Raw genomic sequence first — 12,675 nt, forward strand, 5'->3', positions numbered from 1 at the left:
TTTTCCTGCCTTAGCCTATTCAATGCTGGGATTATGGGTGTGTTCCACCTAACCTAGGTAATAAAAGTATTTTTATTTTATAAAATGTTGTACATAAAGTTCAAGGTTTCTTTGTACCCTCTGATCCCCTTTATTCCTCTCATTTTAACCACTGGCCTGAAGTTTATTTGTATTCTGTGTCTCCAGCCAGGTATGGAAGTACATACCTTTTTTTTGGGCGGGGGGCAGGGGTTCAGGGAACTTTTATTGATGGTATTCAAGAGAGTAGGATGGGGGTCTAGGATGAAAAATGTGAGGGAGGAGATGCTTACTGCTGGGGGTCGAGTTAGGAAAGGGACTCCTCTGCAACTGAGAGCCTCTCTCTTGCTCTCAGTGTCCTTGCTGGGGTGGGTGGTCCAAGGTTTCTTACTCCTTGGAGGCCATGGAGGCCATGAGGTCCACCACCTTGTTGCTGTAGCTGTGTTCGTTGCCATACCAGAAGATGAGCTTTACAAAGTTGTCATTGAGAACAATGCCAGCCACAGCATCAAAGGTGGAAGAGAGGGAGTTGCTGTTGAAGTTGCAGGAGACAACCTGGTCCTCAGTGTAGCCCAGGATGCCCTTCAGTGGGCTCTCAGATGCCTGCTCTACCACCTTCCTGATGTTATCATACTTGTCAGGTTTCTCCAGGCAGCATGTCAGATCCATAATGGATACATTGGGAGTAGGAACACAGAAGGCCATGCCAGTGAGTTTCTCTCTCGTTCAGCTTTGGGATGACCTTACCCACAGCCTCGGAAGCATCAGTGGATGCAGGGATGATATTCTGGGCAGCCCCAGGGCCATCATGCCACAGCTTTCCAGAGGGGCCATCCACAGTCTTTTGAGTTGCAGTGATGGCATGAACTGTGGACACGAGCTCTTCCACGATGCCAAAGTTGTTATGAATGACCTTGGCCAGGGGGGCTAAGCAGTTGGTGGTGCAGGATGCATTGCTGACAATCTTGAGTGAGTTGTCACATTTCTCGTGGTTCAGACCCATCACAGACATGGGGGCACTGGCAGAAGGGGTAGAGATAATGACTGTTTTGGCCCCACCCTTCATGTGGCCTTCTCCATGGTGGTGAAGACCCAGTAGACTCTACTACATACTCAGCACCAGCATCATTCCATTTGATGTTAGTGGGATCTCGCTCCTGGAAGATGGTGATGGGCTTCCCGTTGATGACTGCCTCCCATTCTCAGCCTTGACTGTCCTGTTGATTTTGCCTTGGGTGGAGTCATACATGTAGTTGAGGTCAATGAAGGGGCCATTGATGGCAACAGTCTCCACTTTAGAAGGCAGCCCTGGTAACTTGGCGTCCAGTATAGCCAAATCTATTCACACCGACCTTCACCAACTTGTCTATGGGACAAGACTGACACAGCTGTCTCTGGAACAGGGAGGAGTAGAGAGCCAAAAGTGTATACCTTTAATACCAGCACACGTGGCAGAGGCGGGTGATTTCTTTGAGTTTTTTTTTTTTTTAAGATTTATTTTTTATTTTATGTATATGAGTACACCATTACTCTCTTCAGATACACCAGAAGAGGGCATCAGATCCCATTACAGATGGTTGTGAGCCACCATGTGGTTGCTGGGAATTGAACTCGGGACCTCTGGAAGAGCAACCAGTGCTCTTAACCGCTGAGCTATCTTTCCAGCCCCATTTTTTTTTTTTTTTTGAGTTTAAGGCCAGCCTGGGCTACATAGTAAGACCTGTTTTAAACACACACAATGAAAAAAAATTTTTATATGGAAAATATATGGGGAATATTTTTTTAAATGCTTTAAAACCTTTTTGTATGTTCTTGTTTTTAGGCATAGATACTCACTTGATTTAAATTTAGCTGTTTTAATAATGTCAGTTTATCTATTACATGAATTCAGACAGAATCCAAACTCACTGCGGTCCTCCTGCCTCAGCTCCCAAATGCTGGTATTGTAGAGCATGTGCTTCTATGTTCAGCAAATCAATTTTTGTTTTCAACTACAGAGGATCAGTTACACTTCTACTGTGGAGGATCATAGTATACAAGAGTATATAATGGGGTGGAGAGATGGCTCAGTGCTTAAGACCATTTGCTGCTCCTTCAGAGGACCCAGGTTTGAGTGCATCCACATGGGAGCTTACAACCACCTGTAACCTTTTCTGGCCTCCGAGGACTCCAGGCATGCACCTTGTGCATAGGTTTACGTATAGGTAAAACACACATACACATAAAAAAAATCTTGTGGGGCTGAAGACATGGCTTAGTGGTTAAGAGTACTAGCTGTTCTTTTAGAAGACCCAGTACCCACATAAAGACTTAACACTGAACTATAACTCTAGCTCCCGGGGATCCAGTGCCCTCTTTTGGTTTCCATGGGCATTGCATGCACGAGGTGCACAGACAGAAACTTGTACACTTAAGAATAAATACATTTTTTAATAAAAGATTATGTGAAGTGTGTTTGTACAGTTCATAGCTAAACAGTAATACTGTGGACTCTTGTATTGAGGTTAGGGAAGAACATTGCTGGTGTCTTCAACTTGTTGATAACCTAAATCACACTGGTTTTCTTAGCATTTACTGTTATCCTGAATCGTGTTTAGAAAATTTCCCTGCTTTCTAGTGAGTCTCTCCAAACACGTTTGTTTACTTGTCTTCGACATTTTTTAATGATACAGCAATACTATAGGTGTTGTCTTTCACATGCATTTGGAGTGTCATTTCTGTTCTTTGTGGAGTCCATTACTGCTACAGATTATTTCATACTTCACTATTTATACTATTGATAATAAACAGTTAGTACATACACTCTCTCCTTCCCTTCTTTTTTTCTGGTAGTGCTGGGGGTCAAAACCTAAGGACTTGCTTGTTCCTTCTAGGCAAGTGTTCCATCTCTGGGCTACACCCCGTGTTGCATGTTTTTGCTGTAACTAATAACGCTGCTTCTGACCATTGGAAATATATGTCTAGTAGTAGACCTGCTCAGCGTTAGCGTATATGAGAATGTTCAGTTTTACCAGAAAATGCCACATTGTCTTTAAAAGTCTTTGATCCCCAGTGCTGCCCCCTTCAGCATGTCTTCCTGTTGCTCACTGTCCTTGGGTTGTGTATGTAACATTTGTATCTACCCGCTTAGTGATACATCACTTCTTCCTAGCAGATAGTAAAAGATTACTTTAACCATATTCCATATTTGAAATTTCATTATTTTTTTATTTTTAAGTTGTATTTTATTATTTCACATGAGTATGTTGCTTGTATGTTTGTATGTATGTATGTATGTATGTATATGTATATGTATATGTACATGTACATGTACAATGTATAGCACCTGTCGAGGTCAGAAGAGGGCATTAGATCACTTAGGACAAAAATTATAGACTTATAATGTGAATTATATAGCTGTCATGTGAATGCTGGAAATTAGATCCTGGTCCTCTTGTAAGAGCAGCAAGTGCTCTTAAACTGCTGAGCTAATTATCTGGCTCCCAGTTTTTCTTTCTTTCTTTCTTTTTTTTTTTTTTAATTATAAATGTGTGTGTGTGTGTGTTTACACAGATGCAGGTGCCTGTAGAGGCCAAAAGTGGAAGTTGGATCCTCTGAGGCTGTAGTCATGGCAGTTTGTTAGCTGCCTGACATAGGTGCTGGAAACTGAACTCAGGTCCTCTAAAGACTAAGCACATGTTTGTAACCACTGAGACATCTTTTTTGCCAGGCTTTTTATTATTTTTCAATTTTAGGTGTTTTCGTTTTCTGGTTATGATTTTCCTTTTTATCCAGGATGTTTTATTGTCTTTGAGATGTTTTCCTAGCTATCTTTATTTGTGTGTTTGTTTCCGGTTTTCAAGACAGGGTTTCTCTATGTAGTCCTGGCTTTCCTGGGAAAAACTCTAGGCCAGGCTGGCCCTAAACCCAGAGATCTGCCTGCCTCTGCCTCTCTAGTATGAGGATTAAAGGTGTTCACCACCAGTGTCTGGTTTTATTTATTAATTTATACTTCAGTGTTGAAGATCAAGCCATTCAAAATTTCAGCATAGTTAGGGAGGAACTTGAGAGGCCCCACTGCTGACAAGGGAGCTATTTGTTGGTAGTGGATAGCTACTGTGGGAGGGAAAGACCATCGAAGGTGTGGCCAGTGTTGGTTGCCCGTGTTTCAATAGCTCTATAGCTATGCACATATGGTCTGCATTAAATGGACTTAGTAGACTATTTTTTAAAAAAGGGCTGGCGAGATGGCTCAGAGGTTTTTTTAAAAAAAAGTCATAAAGTTGGGAGGCAGACATGTGGAGATCTGGGGCATTGGAGGGGGAGAAATGGGGCTGGACATAATCATATTTCATTGTAAACACATGAAATTCTCAATAAAAATTAAATAAAAGTATTTCTATTTTAATTGTATTGTCAGCAAATATGGTTTTCATGTTACTAGTACTTTCAAATTTGACCTTAACTTTTTATAGTTGAATATTTTATTACTTACTGCTGTTGCAAAAATTTTCAAAATGTAGTACATGTTAGAAAAGTACTGTATCCTGGGCTTATTCCTGATCCTCTTTAGCTTTTACATTTTATTTATTTTTATTTATTTATTTATTTATTTATTTATTTATTATTTATTTATTTATTGGGTTTTTGGAGACAGGGTTTCTCTGTGTAGCCTTGGCTGTCCTGGAACTCACTCTGTAGACTAGGCTGGCCTTGAACTCATAAATCTGCCTGCCTCTGCCTCCCAAGTGCTGGGATTAAAGGTGTGCGCCATCACTGCCCGGCTATTTTGTTATTTTTAAAAGAAGATTTATTTTTAATAAATTTATACCTAGTAGCACAATTACAGATAGTTGTGAACTGCCTTGTGGGGCCTAGGGATTGAACCTAGGTCCTTTGGAGGAGTAGTCAGTACTCTAAACTGCTAAGCCATGTCTCCAACTGTACTTTTTACTTTGTAATTTTGAAGCAGATTCTCTCTGAGTTTCTTGGGCTTGCTTTACACTCTCTTACACAGGCTAGCATTTGAGTCATGAGTCTGAGCCTCCTTAGTAGTGGGATTACAGGTTCATGCCAGGTTCAGTTTAAAAAACAACAGACAATTTTAATATCTCAAAGTTCTGCTTTTCTAAAATCCATGAGCGGCTTTATGATAATAGCTTTTGCTCACTGTTTTTCAAAAGATTGCAGATGAGCAGCAGTCATCTAAAGATTTGACATGTACTAATTATTCACTTCCAGTGACATCATTTACATAGCTATAGGGGGGTGGCTTCAATATCTATATCTATATCTATATCTATCTATCTATCTATCTATCTATCTACTTCAATATCTATATCTATCTATCTATCTATCTATCTATCTATCCATCCATCCATCCAATCATCCATCTATCTATCTATCTATCTATCTATCTATCTATCTATCCATCCATCCATCCATCCATCCATCCATCCATCCAATCACCCATCCATCTATCTATCTATCTATCTATCTATCTATCTATCTATCTATCTATCTGTCTATCTAATCTAACCTATCTAATCCATCTAATCTATTTCTAGCTGCTTGCAAAAGGGCTCAGTTCCTGTTGCTAGGCCTTCTTGAACACATGACAATTGACATTGTGGAAGGTGAATGTTTTGAGAGAATCAGAAGCTATGTCTTTTTTAAAGACCCTTGGAAGTTGATACACCCTCCCTTCTGCTATCTTATATTAATTACCCATAGAGAACAGTTTTCATATAGGGTGCAAGAACTACACAAAGATACTACAACATTGGAATAATTATGGGCCATCTTGGAGTCTAGATAGTCATGAAGTTCATTTTATAAAGTTTTTATATGTTCTTGAAAATAATGTGTAATCTCTGGTTCTTGGGTATAATTCTTATGTGTTGTTTTGGTCAAGTTCTGCATTCTAATTTTTCCCCCTTACTACAATGTATAACTGAAAGAAATATATGTTAGGCAGTCTTGCACTGAATTTGATGTGATTTAATTTTTTTACTTTTATTGTGTGTTTGTGTACATGTGGTATGTGCACACATGCTTATACCAATGCATGTGCACACACATAGACCAGAGGAGGGTGTTGAATGTCCTGCTCTGTCACTGCTTTATTCTTTTGACACAGGGTTTCTCACTGAACTTAGAGCTAGACTGGTGGCCAGCAAACCCCAACAGTTCTCCATTCTTTATACCCCTAACATCATTGAGGTTGCAGGTACTTGCACAGCCACGCCCAGCTTGTTACCTGAGTACCAGCAGCAGAACTCAGGCTCCCATGCTTGTATAGCAGCCATCTCTCTAGGCCAAAGTAGTAGATATGCCAGTTTTGTTATGTGTATATAATTAGGTGCTCAGAAGTCAGAATCTCATGCTGTGAGGTCATCTTTTTCAGGTCCTCCCTCCCTCCCCCTCCCTCCCCTCCCTCCCCCTCCCTCCCCCTCCCTCCCCTCCCTCCCCCTCCCTCCCTCTGCCTTGCACGTGTTGGACAAGCCATCTGCTATATGCATTCCACTTCTTGTTGAGTTTCTTTAGTATCTGCTGGGTCTTCTTCCATTCACTGACCATGAATCTTTGTGTATGTTTGTGGTTTAAGTTTTTCTTATAAATAGTACAATGGAGATAGTTTGACTTTTTCTTCCAACTGGAATGTTTATTTTATTTACATTAATCATGATTACTGGCATATTTGAACTTATTTCTGTTACTTTATAAGACTTTTATTTTCCTTTTTTTCACTCTACCCCCTTCTTGAATTTGACTTTTTGTTTTGTTTTATTTTATTTTATTTTATTTTATGTATATGAGTACACTGTAGTTGTTTGCCTTCAGACACCCTAGAAGGCGGCACCGGACCCCATTACAAATAGTTGTGAGCCACCATGTTGCTGGAAATTGAATTCAAGATCTCTGGAAGAGCAGTCAATGCTTTTAACCACTGAGCCATTACTCCAGCCTGAATCTGACTTTTCTTTTAGGCTTATTTTTCTTCTGCTTGAAGCATGTTCTTTAGAACTATTTTAAATAAGGGTCTATTGCAGTAATTGCTCTTTTTCTTTTCTTAAAAATATCTTAATTTCCTCCTCATTTCTGAGTCATAATTTCACCAGTATGTAGAAATCTGGGTAGTTGTTTGCCTCCTAAGTCTATTAAAGATACCCTTTTCTTACTTTTCTGCTGTTGTTGAGAACTCAGTTGTCATTATAATTGCCATTACTCTATAGGTGGTATTTTTCTTTCTGGCTGCTTTAAAGTCTTTTTCTTTTTCACCTTTTGTATTTTCCCTCTCACCAAAGGTAATTATGTTGAGTAATGAATGCATTAATTGACTTGATTATTGTCATAGTTACTTTTCTATTGCTGTGATAAAACACAGTGACGAAAGCAATTTATAAAAAACTGTTCAGGGGTGGGGGCAGTGGGGGTGGCGGGGATGGCGGAGATATCAGCAGTGGAGTTGGTGGCAGCACACGCCTTTAACTCCTAGCACTTGGGAGACAGAGGCAGGGGGATCTCTATGCATTCAAGGCTAGCTTGGGTTACAAAGTGAGTTCCAGGACAGTCAGGACTACCCAGAGAAACCCTGTTTCAAAAAAACCAAAAGAAAAAAGAAAAAAAAGTTTAGTTTGGCTTATGCTTTCAGAGGGTTAGAATCCATGATGTCGGAGCAAAGGAATAGCTGAGAGATCACATCTTGACCCATAACCATGAGGCAGAGAGAGAGAGAGAGAGAGAGAGAGAGAGAGAGAGAGAGAGAGAGAGAGAGAGCGCGCGCGCGCGCGCGAGAGCGAGCGAGCTAGCAGCACTGGGAATCTCAAAGAGTCTTTTTGAAATCGGAAAGACCACCCCAAGTGATGCATTTAGACAGTTCTACCAGCTGGGAACCAAGTGTTCAGATATATGAACCATGGGGATAATTTTCATTCAGACTATCACAATTGTGGTTATGATTTCACAGGATATTGAAATCTTGTTATGTAAGTTAAATATATAAAATTTTATTTGCTAATTATGCCTAAGTGGGAAAACAAATGTAAAAGTCTGCTTTTAAATGAGGGATAATTGGGAGTTCTTGTACATGCGCCTTTCTGTAGGGCAGGTTGGTAGGGAGCTCACTTCATGGTTGTTGACCCTCCAGATGTGTTTCAGTGGAGATCCACTTTATCTGGACGAATATTGCCTCACTGGTTGCCTGGGTAGTAATGCTTGATTAAAGGATTAAGCCAAGAGCCTGGTAGGTTTATATTATGGAGATTGTCACCTATTAAGGAAGTAAGAGGATTATCATGGAAAGGTTATTTTATAGTTCAGGTTTTAAAATATAGGCAAAGGAAATGGTCATTGTGTCTTTACCTCTGAATTCGGTGAACTGTCTGTACTTTGTCTGTAGCCTAGCAGGGGCAACCTGTTGCTCCTGGACCACAGTCTCAGGCACATTGCTCCAGGTAATAAAAGGTGGTTGTTAAAGGCAATTGGAAAGGCAGTGTAATGTTACTGGTTTATTCTTTCATTCAACAAACATTTATTAATTGCCTTTATAAAACCTCCTAATCAAAGGATAAAACGACTTTTGAGAAAGATGTCTTTCTTGCTACCATGGAACTTAAAATGCAAGAGTGATATGCATTAAACAGTTTATCATGTGGCTAATTATATTTGTTACAAGAATCATAAACATCCTGGGGATGTGGCTTAATTGATATAGAGAACTTGTTTAGCCTCCATGAAGTTATAGACATCTGTAGCACTGTATGAAACTGGGCATGGTGGTACATGCTGGCAACTTTAGTAATTAGGGAGTAGAGGCAGAAGGATCAGAAGTTCAGGGTCATCTTTGATTGCAATAGAGAGTTTGAGTCTAGGGTAGATGAGACACTAGAGAAATAGAGAAAAATTTTTTTGAGCAAAATAATTGTATTTGAGAGTTTTTTTTTTTTTTTTCTTTCATGGCTTTCTTTTCAGTGAGCGTATATTACTTTCACAATTGGGGAAAAGTGAATTAAACTTCAAAAATACGCTATATTACAAATATCTTTAGCTATAGTAGAATATAGAGATATCTTTGGACATAATAGAATATAAAGGGCTTAGGTTGCCTGAGGAAAAAGGAAAAAGAAGCACCTTTGAATTATCTCTATTTAAAGCAAAATATGATCTACTATAAGATCTCAACAAATAGGGAGTTATTTAGAAGAAAGCATAACATTAAACAAAGAACTGTGAACAATGAGTAGTTTGTTTCTATTTTCACTCAGAAATTCTTTGAAAGGTCACAGACTAAAATGTGTGCTTCTGTGTACATTCTAATGAGTTTCTAAAAGGCCTCTCAGACTGTAATGGAAGTTAGGGGTGATGTTACATTTCACTTAGTGTACACACAGGAAGAAAGCAAAGGAAAAATAGCTCATGAGGAGGAAGAACACCCCGTATGTCATCTTTAGGTATTAGGAAATACACACATTAAGGAGGTGTCTTCTCTGCTGGAGCACAGGCTGACTGATGAAAAGCACCGGCTGCTTTTCCAGACGACCCGTTTGATTCCAGCAGCCACATGGCAGGCAGGCAGCTCGTGACCATCTTTAAACTCCAGTTCTGGGACATCTGACTTCCTCTCTTTTGGCCTCCAAGGGCATTGTATGTACATGGCACATAGACACACACATTATTATTAATATTTTTTAAAAAATTAAACTACCCTTGACTATTGTAGCTTATATTAAGCACATCTCCCAGAAGAGTCTGTGTTATTGGTTACGTATTACATATGTAATAGTCCTTTATGTAGTACTCAATGAACTTAAAATTATGAAGTTTGTTTTTATTTTAATGTCATTTTAAGTCTATAATTGGCAATCAAACAAAGCTATTATTCCTTTAGCAAAGTTAAATGAAAAAGGTGAGCTAACTGCAGATTGTTAAGCCAGGAATCCATGATACAGGATATGGCTAAGCTAATAATATATGAATCACTAAAGTTGGGCAGAGTGGATGGATAAGCCTGAAATTTAATCCTGAGCTCATAAAACAGGTATTACATAATTACCATTTTTAAAACCATACAGATATAAACCATCTGTAGGCAAAGGTATTTGCATGGAGCCAAACTAGTTTTGCCAAGAAGCGAATTTCCTTGAATTCACTTTTCCTTGAAAGCTTGAGTTTTAGTTTATTCTTTTCCTGCTATTCTGAATAGCCACCTAAGTTTTCATGCACAGAAGCATTAAGTCTTTTTTTTTCTTTAAAGATTTATTTTATTTATATGAGTACACTGTAGCTGTCTTCAGACACACCAGAAGAGGAATCGGATCCCATTACAGATGGTTCTGAGCTATCATGTGGTTGCTGGGATTTGAACTCAGGACCTCTTGAAGAGCAACCAGTGCTCTTAACCACTGAGCCATCTCTCCAGCCCAGAAGCGTCTTATAGAACCTATTTATACTCACTTCACCCCTATTTATGCAACCACTATTGAAACTCCAAAAGCTAATTCCCAAATGTCTTTTCAGCAGGAGCCCGCTTCTTACCAGCCTAAACTACAGTTGTATTATTTGCACAGAAAATGCTGGCTCCATTATTTCCTTCTCTCCCTCTGTAAAGTTCAAAAGCCATTAGGTAAAACAGAGCAAGTAGGCATCTCTGTACATGCTTGGGTAAAAGAGCCTGATCAGAGTGAAAAAGGCATTGCTGTGGAGGAGAGCAGCATAAGACAGAAAGAGTGTCCACAATTGCCAGGCTAGGCAGAGTCAGACAAGGAGAGACTACTCTGTAGAGGGTGGCCAGACAGAACATTAGTTCACACAGGGAGGAGGGGACAATAGGCCACAGGATGACAAGGCCCCAGTGGGATAAGGATAGAATTTATAAGAAAGATATCCCTAGATAGGTGTCAGTACCTGAGTGGGCCTAGAAGGTGCTGGTGGGCTGTGGCCAGAGCAGGCGTGTACTAGCTCTAGCAGGTGCATATGGGGAAGCAGTGTAGCACAAGCAGAGTGTCCAAGCCTGGCACAGTAAAGGAGGAGGGAACAAGAGAGTCCAGGGGGACAGTGTGCTGCTGACTGAGCCGCAGAGGCGCTCGCCACCTCAGCTGGGTTTCTGTAACCCAGCTGGTGAAGTTAAAGTTCATAAAATTAAAAACATAAGATGGCTTCATTCTTTTGGAGTTCTCTTGGCTTCCTTTTCCTTACTCCTTTATTTAATCCCATTAATTGTCTACTTTTCACCCTATGGTCAATTTGGAGTTTAATTCAGCATTTTCTTCTCAAAATAGGCTGCTTTTGGATTAAGTGATTCTTCAGTTGGGTGGTTTAGAACATTGCCTAATAGGATTAGATAGCTGCATCTTATATAACTATTAAATTTAAATAAAATCAAACATTTGATTCCTTATCTGGACTAGCCATACTGCAGATATTTACAATAGCAAGGTAGAGCTGGCTAGTGGCCAAGGTACTGATCATTGCGGATACAGAATATCATTGCAGAAAATTCTATTATTTGTTATTTAGAATATGCCACAGTTCTTCGGACTTGTGCATAGTCCTGTTGTGTATGTCTATTCCAACATCCCTGTTGTGTGTATGTGTGTGTGTTTTCCTATATAAGCCTTCTGTGTTTTCATTGAGAGTGCATTGTCATTTGGGAAGATTGTTCGTTCATCAGGCTTTCTGTTTCCTGTTGTGTGTATACGTATACTCCCCTAGTGTTGTGTTAAGTGGGTCCTATTTGTACACACATACACATCTGTGAATGTGTGTAAGTTTGCAGCTTTATTCTTCTGGATTTTCTATTGATTGTATGGAAGGGCTGGGGAAATTTAGATTTACAAGCTGTATTGTTGTTGCCTTAGTTAGGGTTTCCATTGCTATGAAAAGACACCATGGCTATAGTAACTCTTTTAAAGGCAAACATTTCATTGAGGCTGGCTTACAATTTTAGAGGTTTAGTCCATTATTATCATAGCTGGAAGCATGGCAGCACGCAGGCATGCGTGGTGGTAGAGGAGCTGAGAATTCTGGCGTCCTCAGGTAGCTAGGAAGCTCTCCTCTGCAATGGGTAGAACCTGAGCATAAGAGAAGACCTCCAAAGCCCACCCGCACAGTGACACACTTATTCTAACAAGGCCACACCTCCTAACGTACCATTTCCTATGGGCCAAGTATACTTAAGCCACAGTTTCACTTGTGTGAAAATGGCACAGTTGACATTTTCACCTTCTAAAATTATCTTTTTTTGAGTTTTCAATTTTTTTCCTCCATAGTCTTCTTTGTTTGTTTTTTGTTTGTTTGTTTGTTTTTTTGATGCATGGTTTCTCTGTGTAGCCCTGGCTGTCTTGAAACTCATTGTATAGACCAGACTGGCCTCGAACTCACAGACATCTGCCTGCCTTTGCTTCCTGATTTAAAGGCATGTGCTACTACTGTTCAGCTTCCTCCTCTTTATGGTCAGTTATGTAATTCTATAGTTTCTGTGCACTGCCTTCCTTACATCTGAACCTCATCCCCTCTGTGTTTGTTACTTCTCTGCTGTCAAGCTAATCCTGTCTTACTGACTACAACTGTCTGGCATGTCACTTGTTCCTCCCACCTTTACTTGCACCACCTCTCAAGTGGAGAGAGTCGTAGGTGTGGTCTCACAGAGGAGCCTCCTTGGTTCTCTCTCAGTATCAC

General features: G+C 39.9%; 1 protein-coding gene and 1 pseudogene across 9 annotated transcripts in view; one reads left to right on the plus strand and one right to left on the minus strand.

Annotated features, from left to right (window-relative positions):
- Positions 1 to 12,675, plus strand: part of Nf1 (neurofibromin 1) — a 242,020-nt gene that overhangs the window by 31,265 nt on the left and 198,080 nt on the right. The gene's annotated exons all lie outside the window — the stretch shown is intronic.
- Positions 229 to 1,405, minus strand: Gm11198 (predicted gene 11198; annotated as a pseudogene).

This window comes from Mus musculus, chromosome 11 (assembly GCF_000001635.26).
Source record: "Mus musculus strain C57BL/6J chromosome 11, GRCm38.p6 C57BL/6J".
NCBI lineage: Eukaryota > Metazoa > Chordata > Mammalia > Rodentia > Muridae > Mus > Mus musculus.